Source organism: Neofelis nebulosa, chromosome 9 (genome assembly GCF_028018385.1).
Source record: "Neofelis nebulosa isolate mNeoNeb1 chromosome 9, mNeoNeb1.pri, whole genome shotgun sequence".
Lineage (NCBI taxonomy): Eukaryota > Metazoa > Chordata > Mammalia > Carnivora > Felidae > Neofelis > Neofelis nebulosa.
Genome location: NC_080790.1, coordinates 89,423,306 through 89,436,693, shown reverse-complemented (window position 1 = coordinate 89,436,693; position 13,388 = coordinate 89,423,306). Strand labels below are relative to the sequence as shown.

At 45.3% G+C, this 13,388-nt stretch overlaps 1 protein-coding gene and 1 non-coding gene across 3 annotated transcripts in view; one reads left to right on the top strand and one right to left on the bottom strand.

Moving 5' to 3' along the window:
* Positions 1 to 13,388, bottom strand: part of SH3RF3 (SH3 domain containing ring finger 3) — a 374,110-nt gene that overhangs the window by 251,455 nt on the left and 109,267 nt on the right. The gene's annotated exons all lie outside the window — the stretch shown is intronic.
* Positions 7,567 to 7,701, top strand: LOC131486454 (small nucleolar RNA SNORA1). Its single transcript, XR_009249355.1, has one exon. It is a non-coding gene; the product is annotated as a small nucleolar RNA SNORA1 (small nucleolar RNA).

Genomic DNA, 13,388 nt, shown 5'->3' with positions numbered 1-13,388 from the left:
GGCTGAATGGATAGAAACCCTCCATCTGTGGGGGATGCACACACATCCACACAGCCAGTCTGAGTGACCTGCATCTCTAAATAAAATGGGGAGGGAAGGAAGGAAGCACACGGATTTTGTCATGTGTGATGAGCAAAGGTATGTTACAAAGGGGCTTCCTGCCCACTCAGCAGGGTCCTAACTTGACTTGCTCAGCCGGGGTGGGGGTTCACCAGCGCATATACTGTCAAAGGCCAGATAAGACTTCTTGCAATTCCACGCACTTCTACCTGAATATCCCTCCCCTTTTGTAAGCATCTGCTGGTGTTGTCCTGCTTTCCAGCTGCTTACTGTGGCTAGGAGGCAGCAGGGATTATAGGTATGTGCCTTGGCCAAATGAAGACCCCTCCTGACTCATTTTACTGCGCTCTGCTTCCACTACAATGAAAACAAACGAAATGCCATCTTCACAACTGATGAGCACTCCTGCTTCCTGCTGTTCAGCAAAATGCTAGCATGCAGGCTTCCCTGAGCCCAGAAAGGGGACAATCACCTCTTCTCACCTCTTCATCAGTGCTTTGTTCTACATGGCAGGAAGAACCATCAGCAAGGGGTTCTGTCCCTCTATCTACAGCACTCCAAATGAAAGACTGCTCCCTGGGCTTGACTCCCAGATCTGTGTAACAGAGCAGAGAATGTCTGAAGGCCTGCATGGTGCAGTGCCCCACACTGTACAAGGCTACTGGGCACGTGTAAGCCATCCCAGGCCAAGTCCTATGCTGTTGCCCTCCTCCCTGTTCCCTACCCTATGGATGGCTGCGGGCAGCTTCTCCCATGTGCTTCCTTTGTCCCTAAATGACCCATCAGTTCTCCTATGGGTCAGAACTTTACGTGAAAGAGGTCCTTGTACCCACTTCACAGATGAAAATACCAAGCTCTAAATGTTAAAAAAAAATTTTTTTAAGGGGAGGGCACCTGGATGGCTCAGTCTGTCAAGCATCAGACTTCGGCTCAGGTCATGATTTCATGGTTTGTGAGTTTGAGCCCGGTTTGGGCTCTGTGCTGACAGCTCAGAGCCTGGAGCCTGCTTCAGATTCTGTGTCTCCCTCTCTCTCTACCCCTCCCCACTCACACTTTGTCTCCCTCTCTCTCTCAAAAATAAATAAACATTAAAAAAAAAACACACACAAAAAAACCACTGAGCTCAACTGCAAGAGCACGGAGCTGAGGCTAAGCCCAGATACGCAGGTTCGGAGGCTGGCACTCTTCCACCACAGTCCCTACCAGGCCCCTGAGCCAATGAAAGCTGGCACCATCTGCTCTGCCTGGGTTGCTCTCTGTTCCCAGAGGACATGGACCTGGAACCAGTGCCTCCTGGGGGCACCTGGGCCCAGGGCTCTGCCCTCAGAGGCGGAGCAATAATGACCCACACAAGGCTCCATGGGGCAGTGTGAAGAATGAAGGAACTTCCCTGAAAGTGCCTTCTGAACTTCATAGCATCAGACACATGTGAGTGGTGACAGCAGGATACCCACTCCTTCCCTCCCAGGAGCCCACAGAAGCTCTTCTGGTTCTGACTCCCCCAGAAAACACAGGGGAGTTTATCTTTCCAGCTTCCCAGAGAAGCACAAGGCTCTGTGCTGCCCACTCTCTCCTCAGAGCCTGTGCGAGGAGGATCAGAGCTGCCTGCAGCACTGGCCCCTCGGGTGGGTGTGCCTATTCCTGCACCCTTCCACTGTGACAGCCTGGCTGCGGCTGCCTCAGAGTTCTGTCTTATGACCTGCCATCCCGGGGTGTGTGGGATGGCTTACCCACCAGCTGCCCTGCCCATTACTAGATCCCACCTGGTCCCACAGCATACTGACCCTTCACCTGGGTCCCTCAATGGGGCTCACTCAGCCCCCTGACCAAGGTCACATACCCCCTCATTCTCCACACCTGGCATCCCAGCCAAGGGTCAGCAGAGACTGTGCACCAGCCCTGGAGTTCAGGCGACAGTTTGCATGGTTTTTCCACCAGGGACAAGGCTAAGTGACAGGGTTGTCAAGCCTAGTTAGTGCACTACAAGTTTATAAATAACCACCAGGAAAGCTGCAGGAATGCATTTACTACCAAGATGTGCTAAGAATTTAGAAAATGAAAAGACTCTAAAGAACCCCTCTGCTTTAGGCTGAGGTCAACATTGCAAGCATCTCTCTACCAAAAAAACATTCAGGGTACCACTTGCGAAGGATCTCTCTGGCTGGGGTAGGTGCAGGAGAGAATATAAGCAGAGAAAGCTCTCAAGGCATCCAAGAACATAGGTGCCTCAGCCTGGGTCCCTGCTCCTCTTGGTATATCACATACAGGGCTCAGACAGTGCCCACTGCCCTCCGTCCCTCAGCCTGATGCTGCCCAAATACTAGAAGCACACAGAGCCAGGCATGTAGCCCTAACACAGACATCAAGAGAGGCCCCATTTTGATACATAGCCCCTTCGACAGTCATCTATTTGAACCCTCCATGTAACAAAAGTGAAATGAACAAAATCAAAGAAAAAAATTATTCTGTAGGCAGAAAGAGCAAGTATAGAAATCATTCTATTTTAATTTAGCTCATATTCTCCTCCCTGCCACCAACTTCTCCCACATAAAGTACCTCTGAAACATGGTAACTCCAGGGCATTGTGAGAAAAAGTGCTCTGTGAACACTCTCTTAGGATATCGTAGCTTGGCCAATGTATCACTGTGTCATACTGCACAGGGGAATCATAACAGAGAACCCACAGGAACCCCAGCCTGCCTTCTTTGTGGGTTTTTAAGACTCCCCGCAACACAAACACAGCTCTGAGTGGTGGTCCCAGAGGGTGTCAGAGCCAGGCCTCTGTCTGCAGGCTCTGAACCAGCCACAACATTATCTCAGGGCCCAAGAGCCTCCTCTGTCAGACCCCAGAGGCTATAGAAGCACAAACACACTATTTGAGAATTGAGCCTTATGAATCCCCTGACCCAGCTTTTGTGATTTAGCTTGAACTGCATGGGTATGTCGCGTCTATCATTTACGATCTGACAGCAGGTGTGTATCAAAAATCTCATGATGAAGTCACATGAAAACCAGATCCCCTGCTAGCCCAAAGCTGTCTCTCCCTTCTGAAAGCTGCCTTTACCCGAAGGTGGATGCAGAGCCATCCTCCCCTGGCCACCCAGGTAGAAGGGCATGGTGAGCATGGGATGGACAGAATCAAGGAAAGCAGTGGCCTAAAAGACAGTCTCTCTGCAATTTGTTCTTAAAGGCAAAACCCCAACCACAGGATATGGTGGTTGAATAGCACAGCCAATTAGCTCTATGAGAGCAGCTCTCCACAGGCAGTCAGAGCTCAGAAGATGCCTTCACCAACCCCCAGCCCAGTCTAGGCTGCCAAGCCTGGTCATGTGCCTGCTCTGACCTGGGAGTACCCATACTAAGAGTAGCAAACATAAGAACAGCTTGCTGGTTTAAATCACCGTGTACAGTCTTGCATTTGGACAAACCAGGACCTTCTGACAGTCACAGCTCAGCCACCACAGCTTAGCCAGAGTAGGGCTCCCAGAGGCAGGAGGCAACCAGCTGCATCAGAACAGGATCACATGTGGTGGTCTGCTCCACATCCCAACACAGGAAACTAGGCTACAGGAATTGCCATGACTGCAGAGACAGCTAGTCACCTGTGCTGGACAGGACTACCAGTGAGGACTGGAGTCGTGACACCATGCCTGCGTCCCTCAGCAGCACACGGTTCTCGCCAGCTCATAGAGTCAGCCTGGCCTTGACAGCAGTGAGCTGAGGGCAGGAGGAAGCTTCCCCAATACCCAGAAGGACTAGAAAGCCTTCAGGCTCTCAGTTTCCAGAGACCCTCACTGAAACCTTGGTTCACTAGATTTAGCAGTCCTCTTGACTTGTCAGCTTCTTGCTCTTGAAAATTTGAGCACAATCTCCTCTGGTTGTCATACTGACCTGCCCAAATAATATCCCTTCAGTAAACATTCATTTCACCCCCTGCAAAGGATGCCTGGAAGTCTTGGCACTATGTATTTGTTTCTAGGGGTCATTAAGGTAAATTTATCCTTATATAAGTATAGGTTGACGGCTAAAGTCTTACTAGCCAGCAGCTCCTTGGTGTTTCTAACAGTTGAGCCAAATCAGCACCAGGGTCTTTCCCTTTCCCTCAATCTGAAAGTCTTTATAAGAAGCCTGTTTCCAAAGGGCAAGCAGATTCCTGGGGTCCAGGGACAGCAAGGCTGCTTGAGCCACAAAAGAGAAAGTACTCACATGTATGTGTGTGTGCACAAGCATGGTGCCAACCAAAGGGGGAAAAGTCTCCCAAAATGGTTGGCACAAAAGCCAAGGTGATGGGCTTCACATTGGGCCTGGGGACAGCCCTGACCCTGGTTTCAGGATGCAGCATGCCGTTGTTTATGGGGACTCATCTGGGAAAAGGAGTTTCCAATACAATCTCCACCTGAACTTCGTCTCTGTCTCCTTTACATAAAACATATTCTTAGTCTGGGTTTCTGCACTTGGGTTACTTGCTTTTTTGGGAAACTGAGATAGGGGAAGCTCTAGCTGTGTAATTCAGGAAATGGATAACATGCCAGAAACTCTACAGAGTACACACCATGCATGGAGAACGAGAGAGAACTTTCTTTGGGAAGCTAGTGGCAGGCAGAACCATCCTGACCCCAGACAACTCAAGGAAGAAAGTAACACTAGCTTTGCTCCCCTCAGGCCACCCCTCCCCGACTGCCCCCAGCAAACCACCTCCAGCCCAGACATAGGCTGGTCCTGCCCCCTCCCTGTGGGCACTGCACAGACACAGGGCAGCTGCCCTTACAGGGAGGCCTCAAGGCTGCTTCCTTTCTTTCTTCTTGTGAAGCCCACAGAGTTGAAAAGCAGACAGTTGATTTATTATTTCCTTGTCACATGATGGACTGAATGGCTTGATTTAGCCTCTCCAAAAAGGACTTATCTTTGTGCCCACGTGGCACAAAAAAAAAAAAAAAAAAACAACTCCTGGCCCAATGGGCATTTTCCCAGGATGTGAACAGAGACTTTGGAGTGGACAAGAGGGATTCTGGTGGTGTTGAGGCTGCCACTAAGTGGATGGGCACATTCCGAGAGGACTCAGGTGCAGTGGAGGTCAAGCTGGGCAGTGTGAAGGGAAGAGGTAGTTTAAAGCCTTGCCACCGAGAAGAGCTGCTGGTTCCCTACAAGGCTCCATCCATCTCCCTTCATGAATACGCATAAAAATACGGTCAGTGGATGGCAGCTGGTCTCTGGGGCAATGGGACACAAGAGATGCCACTGTCTGTCTTCCGGCACCTAAGGTACCTTGAAATAAAATCCTCCTTTGCTGTTTTCTCTAGTGGTTCACTCATCAACAGCTTGAAGTTTTCCCTTTCACTGAATAAAGCTTAACTCCATCCAGAGAAAATGAGAAAAAGAAAAAACTATTTAGGAGATAAAATTTAGGCTGTCAAGACTAAGAAGAAAAGTAACAATAAAAACCAAGGCACAATCCTCTAAACAAATTCTCTGGAAGCTCTCAAAGTCCCAACACACCCAGATCCAAGGGGTCCCTGGGCTACCCACACCCAGGGACCTGGCAGTGCCTGCACCGTAAAGTATCTGCGCTTCAGATACTTTCCTGTTTCACTAAGGGAGCCCTTTCCTCCATGTTTAAATAAATCATGAGCCTGAATCACTTACGTTCCTTCCAGCGATGACAGTGCTTCGTCTGCATCCCTAATGAGATTAAAATCCCATTAAATTGGCACGTCAGAATGCCTTCAGAGCTCACCTCAGGACTCCTGCAGCAGCAGCGGCCGCCTGGATTCCTGGAATTATGCTGAGCCAGCACTGGTGGGGCAATGGGCTCCACGGAACTGGCAGTGTCTTCACAGTGTGGTGTCAACCTACTTTTTCTCTCATTCTCAGCTCAGGGAACATGCACTGAGGACGCGGATGCTCTGCAAAGGCACTGAGGCCACAGCAGCACGGGCCACACCCTCAGTCTCTCCAGAGCAGCATTTATAGGCTTGTGAGAAAGCCGGTGTGAAAAAATATGCACTCACATTTGTGATCAGGAGAGAGAGGGTGGACAGAGAGTATGTGTGTTTGTGCACAAGCACACACAGCAAAGGGTAAAGGGTATATACCATTGGTTGCAGCAAGAAAATAAAGATGTTCTCTCCCTTCCTACCACTATGTCTCGATTCACTGGCCTGGAGCAGGGATAATTAAAGAGACAAGAAGAAAAACCAATTTAGTTGGCTTATTTCTCTGAAAACCTCTGCTATTAAAAGCAGAAGCAACAGGCAGCTTGCTCCATGTTATTATGTTCATTAAATCAGTAAGGCACACCCCAGCTGGGATTCTGGACCCAGCCACAGACAGTACTTACTGAAAGCTACTATGAGGGCCTTCTACACTTCTGATCATTCCTTTGCTTAAAACAACTCAGAAAGTTCTCTCCAACAGTTTCTAAAAGTTGACCAAATTCTTAGGTACCTCTCATTTGACATCTCATATTTATAGAGGTTATGGCATGTCTGATAAGAACTGTCGAGTTTATTTTGATAGGTATTTGCTAATTTTGTATCTTCTGTGGCTGATGATTTTCTAGTTAGTTGACTAGAAATTCTAAATGTGTTCACAGCCTCACAGATATTTATACTGACTACTAACATGAAAACAACCCGGAGATTCATTGCTAATGGCAAACTTGACAAAAATTAATATGCCCAATGCCCTCTGTTCTTAGAACAGCTTTACCCAAGTTTCATTCAATAAATGAGAAGCTGTCTACTGGGATCCTGGTATGGTGACCTCACTGAGAAACACCAAAATGGAATGAACACACCATTCTTGGCCTCAACTTGCTGCCTACATTTGATAAGGTAAGAGAAACCCCACACACGAAGAAAGAACTACATGTGTGCACACACACATAATGGCACAGGCACGCCGGCCTCTCCTTTAGCCTTGTGAGGACTGTGAGCTTGCACAACTCCTCATAAAGAACCCTCCTCTCCTGCTTAGGTCACAACTCTGACTCAGGGTCAAAAGTGCCATCTAAGCTCTGATGTAAATGATACTTACAGAGCCCCACACGGATGTTCAATATCCTTCCGGAGCACTTTTCTGGATTTTGAGACCAGAATGGGGTATGTGGTGAGTGCCGCCTGGCTGGGCCTGACCACGAGAATTATGACACAGAGAGAAAATACTGCCCTGGAGAGGCAGTGCCTCCCAAATCCCAGAGGAGACCCATTCGCTGAAGCTGAATGTCCCTGAACCCCTGCCATGTAACTGGCAAAGTCCTGGAAATCTAAGCTTCCATCATAGAAGAGGCTCCATCTCACAGGAGAAGCAGCACATAAATAGACAATCACACACTGGGGGGTGGGGGGAGGGGTGCTGCTGAGACAGGGAGAAGCAAATCCCAGAAGAAAAGAGACAAAGACAATGATTATTGACCTGGCCTTCTTCTCATGGGGTCAAGGAATACGTCATGACTTCTCTACCTGTGCCCTTACCTATTAATCAGAGTTTAAGATGCAGTCTTGCTAAAGCCTCATTCTAGATGGAAATGGGCACTGTCATTCATGGTGTCCAGAGATTGTTAACGCGGCTACACTGAGACACACATTTTGCTACCATCACAGCAAGTTTATTGCCATGGTGACAGTGAGACCCATAACAGCATCTGCTGGGCTCAAGCCATGGAGGGGAAGCAACAAGACTTTTTAATATTAGAAACAAGGACTAACAATTCTAGATCAGTGCACAATCAGTGCAGTTCTTACAATTTGACTTCTAGGGTCCTAACATAAACTAGATCCCAAAGATTAGAGATGGGGAATTTTTGAAGTATGCCCATATTCAAGTGGAGATCAAAGAAGCCAAACTGAAGAGCTCTGGACTGACAGTGAACTATGGATTGAACAAAAAAAGTTCCTTTTATGGGGCGCCTGGGTGGCGCAGTCGGTTAAGCGTCCGACTTCAGCCAGGTCACGATCTCGCGGTCCGTGAGTTCGAGCCCCGCGTCAGGCTCTGGGCCGATGGCTCGGAGCCTGGAGCCTGTTTCCGATTCTGTGTCTCCCTCTCTCTCTGCCCCTCCCCCGTTCATGCTCTGTCTCTCTCTGTCCCAAAAATAAATAAAAAACGTTGGAAAAAAAAAAAAAAGTTCCTTTTAAAAGGGCCGTATTGAAGATTATGATTCTGACTTTGAGGAACTATGGTGATTGGCTATAGAAGGAATCACACATAAAATTCCTTAAATAAAAATGTATTGGTTTAAAAAAAAAGATTCAGTCTTACTAAACACAGGTGTGCATTAGACCAATGCAGAGGCAAAGCTGAACAAGGCTGTGGCATTTACATAGAACATGTTATTCACAGTTGTGAGTGCTTTACCCTATTCATTCATTTAACCCACCCAATGGCCCACTGAGGAAGGAACCACCCACACTGTACAGATGAGGAAAGTAAGGCACAGAGAGGGCAAGTAACTTCCCCTGGATTGTGCAGGTAGAACACTGCAGCACTGGCCCCTGGCTCTGTGCTCTATACCATTATGCTGCTATGTGTTAAAACTAGAAAACAGATCAACTGTCTCAGGTCAGAGATATGAGGTACTACAGTGAGGGTAGGGAAGGCTATAAAATGTAAGCAGAAGAAAAATTTTATTTCCTTCGTGTGTTCTGTAAAGTACCTTTGCTGGGAGGGTCAGGGAGGCAGTCATGCTGGCTTCCATTTGCCCAGGAGCATTCTTATGCAAGTCAGAAAAGGCATCCCTTTCTCAAGACAAATCTAGGATAACTGGAATGTGAACAGTTGCCCACCCCCCCACTCCAAGTTGTGCAGTGCACAAGCTGCACAACATCATAGGGCAGATCTAGGAACTGTTAAGACAGAAATTAAACAATATAATAGTTTTAGAATGAAGAAAATGCATCATAAGAAAAAATGCTCATATACGTATTCCCTAGTCTCTACTTCCTGAATATTTCCTTAAATTATGTATTATATATCTTTATATGTCAACCTATATAGCAACATTTGCCTCTAAATAAAAGAGAAATCATGATCTCCATTTGATCTGGTGGTTTTATAACCACCTGTTCTATGTCCTATTTTCCAAACAGTCCTTTCCAAAATGACACATATACAACTAAGTTTTATCAAAACTCTAAGCACAGCCCCAAGTGCAATCTAAACCAAGAGACTACTAAATTAAGTGAGAAAAATCAGAATATGCTGCTTTAAAATCGTGGCTGTAACATGAAAACCATGAACGTAGGCAATGCGACTATGCTGCCTATGTGACAAAATGAACAGCACTGGGAACTGTCAGCGTTGGGCAACAAGGAAAGCCCTCACCAGCCCGTTTTGGAGCAACACACACCCTCCCGAGGCCAACTCCACACAGCCAGTCCCGGGGCCCTGCTTCCTGAATATTTCCACCTCCCAGCAGGAACGATTTGTGTTAGGGGGCAAAAAAAAATAATAATCAAAGAAGGAAATTAAGCAAGTTAAGCACATTTAAAGGCTAGAGATGTGGGCATGAATCCAAACCAATGAATTTTACTTTCTGAAATTTGTGAAGAAGAGGGTGACCAACTAGCTTCCAACTTGCCTGGTATGTTCCCAGGGTTTAGCACCCATGTCCCAGGAAATTCCTCAGGTCCAGGCAAACTGGGACAGTGAGGCATCTCTAAAGAAGATAAAACTGAAGCCTTTCAAGAAGACAAAGCACTTGTGGGGATGAGGAAATCATTTCATTCGTAAACATCAAATCCAATAAATTTGGAGAGTTTGCACTTATCTACTCCTCTGAAAAAATAAACTCTGGTTCTGTTGGACCCTGTAAAAGTTCTAGATTAAGCCCAAACAGTCTTTTTTTGTTATAATGGTGAAATATTTATCTTGTGTTTGGGGTATCTTGCGTTTGGGGAGTATTTTTGCTTTAAATAAGCAAAACATGGGGAAGAGAACTCAAAGTCTAGAATATTTTTTAAGTTTATTTATTTTTGAGAGAGAGATCAAGCGAGCAAGGGAGGGGCAGAGAAAGAGAAAGAGAATCTCGAGCAGGCTCTCCACTGATAGCCCCGAAATGGGGCTCAAGCCATGAGATCATGTGATCATGACCTAAGCCAAAATCAAGAGTCAGACACTTGACCGACTGAGCCACCCAGGAGCCCCTCAAAGTCTAAAATCTTAATATCCATCCTTTTATACATCAATGTATTTTTTTCAAAATATTTAGAAACTTTGTACTTTTCTGAGTATATCAAATTGTCTTAAAAGATAATTTTAGGAAGAAAACCAAGTTATGTAGAGCACAATATGTATATTACTAAATACACAAGGTTAATATAGAGAATCTAAAAAGAGAATTTCAAAAAGAGTTGCACTTATTTAAGTTTATTACAAGTAACTGATTTGAGTTTTTGTCCTACCTAACCAATACTAATTTCCCCTTGGGTCTTTAATATTCCTAAAAATCCTAAATCTCCATGTAGGCAGCTTTTTAAAATAGCTGATTACTAAGTTATAACAGATACAGAAGTTAAATTACTAAGTTTTAGGAGTTTGATTCTAGTTCCTCCTTTGAGATAAATAACTTTTCTGTATTTACTTTACACTGTAATGTTTTCCAAATTTAGCCCAGAAAACATGCCATTATTATTATTTTGTTGATCTTGTTTATTAAAAGAATTTCTATTGATCCAAAATTAGCACAGATAACTATCAAAGAATTAGTATCCAGACTATATAAAGAACTCCTACCAGCAATATAAAAGACCAACATCCTAAAGAAATACAGGAAGTAGGTACTATGGTGGGTTGTGTAATAATGTCCTCCAACAGGATTCATGTCTCCCTGGATCCAGGCCCTTGGAAAATTCTCTTCCAAACTGAACTTAGCCTTGGTGGCTTGCTTTGGCCAATGAGACAGCAACACTATAATGCAAGCAGATGTTTAAAAAGTGCACAATGGCATCTGCCCCCTCTTGCTGTTTATTAGAACCTATCATTCACCTCATGAAAAGCCCAACTCAGCCTTCTGCAGGATAAGAAACCACATGGAGAGTCCCCAGACATTCCTGCTATGCTGGTAATCTCAACCAACACACGGGATTGTCGGCTAAATGAAATGGATGTTATTTTAAGGTTCTACATTCTGGGCGTATTTGTTATGCAGTAAATGCTAACTAATATGGGAAGACATATACAAAAGATGTTCACTCTCACTGATCATCAGGAAAATGCACACACTGAAATACCGTTTCATACCCACTAGACTGGCAAAAATTAATAACCTGAGAATACCAAGTGTTGTTGAAAACATGGAACACCAGTAACTGTCACCTCTCGCTTCTGGGAACATAAACTGGCACAATCTTCTTGACAAAAAATTATTTGGTATTATCTATCATTGATAAAAATGCATGGACTCTATAGCCTAGCAATTCTGCTACTAGGGATATTTCTACAGAAATCCTTGCATGTGTGCATTAGGAGGTAAATATAAGTATGCTTATGTCAGTACTGGCCATAATGGCACCCAACAACTCAAATGCTATCAATGGTAGAATGGGTGCATGAATTGTATTCTTCATACAATGGAATTATATGTAGCAGTGAATAGGAATAATCTATGGCAACATATATCTAAACCACAGTGCTTAAAAGTAGTCACAAAATAGGTACCGTATGAATCCATATGTACAAAATTAACCAATAGGTAAAATTAAACTATACCTAGTTGAGGGATGGATGCAAACACACATTGTCATTAACACCATTTAGGACAGTGGTTACCTCTGGGGCAGAAGGGGCGAAATGAGACCTCTGGGTTGTATGATACTCCACTTGGTTCTGGTTGCTGAGTACATGAGTGTTCATTTTAGTATCATCTGAGAAGTTGTGCACATGTTTTTTCATTTATCATAAAATATCTTTATTTTGCCTTCATTTTTGACACATATTATATATGACATATAGACATAAACCATCCATCAGGTGATTTGGTGGTTTCTGATACAGTCACAGATATGCGTCACCATCACCACAGGCAATTTTAGAACATTTTTCATCATCTCAAAAAGAATCCCTATACCCTGTAACTTCCCAACCCTCATCCCAAGCCCTAAGAAACCAGTAGTTTACTTTCTGTCCCTAATCTAGATACTTCACACAAACAGGATAATATAATATAGTCTTCTGCAACTGGTTTCTTTTCACTTAGCATAATGTTTAGATGTTCTTTTGTTCCATGCTATATTTCACAATTAAAAACATTTTCAATACCTACAAGGAATAATGAAAAGCTCAGTTTGCTAATATGAAAAATAAGAGCACACCAAGAAGGGCAGCTTGGAGGAAGCACTGTCTGAACAGCCAGTCTGTCAGAATGGATGTGCCAGCACACTCGTGCACAAGTTTACAAAGGGAAGAGGGTGCTGGGCACACCTGGACCAGGACAGGCAACCCTGAAGCATGACTATCCTGCACCTGTCTAATCAGGAAGAGGCTGGTTCTGCACAGAACCATTCCTAACACTGACACCCCCAGAGGTGTCCCTGTGGGAAGGGACAGGGCGGTGACATGGTGGGTGGTAAGCTGCAGAGGTCATCTGGGAGCTCAGTCTGCCCTGCAAGGTCACTGGTGTTACCTAGCAAGTACACTTATTTGGAGACTAATGGAGGGTATGGGGAGGGGGCTGTGGAGCTTCTGTGGGAGAGAGCTTCTGAAGCTCTCCAAAGCCATCCTTAGCACACCATTGGCTACTGGAATTGAAAGGAACAACCTCCACACTTAAACCTGGGTGTACCGGTTTGTGGGTGTGACCTCATTCTGATCTCTGTCTCACTGCTCACTCAGCCTCTGCAAACCCAAATTTAAGTCTATGCCTCTGGAAAATATCCATACACTCATATTTGAAACCCCCATCACTAAATATGAGAAAATGAAAAATTAAAGCAGTACTACTGTTGAATGCAGTTGTGATTCCAGGTAATGTGTCACATTATCTTAAACAGTGGGAAGTCTAACTAGAAAGAAGTTAACCAACTCCCTGTAATGCAGGTCCTCCTCTCCCACTGAGCACCCTTCCTCACTCACAGTCTTGTGGCAGTGTTCCCCTGGAGCCAGAAGTCAGGGAGGATTGGGACATCCACCTGACACCAATGTCCTCTCCCTCAAGCACTTGTCACACACATTCATCACATGGAACAGGCCTCCCAGCACTGCTCATCACCACAATGCAAAGTTGAAGACCAGAGCCCAGGGTGAATGTTCACAGCTCACCCCAGAACACCCCAGAGGCGATTCCAGGTTTATATATCACCTCCACTCTCACATCCTCACTGCCTCCCTGGTCATCT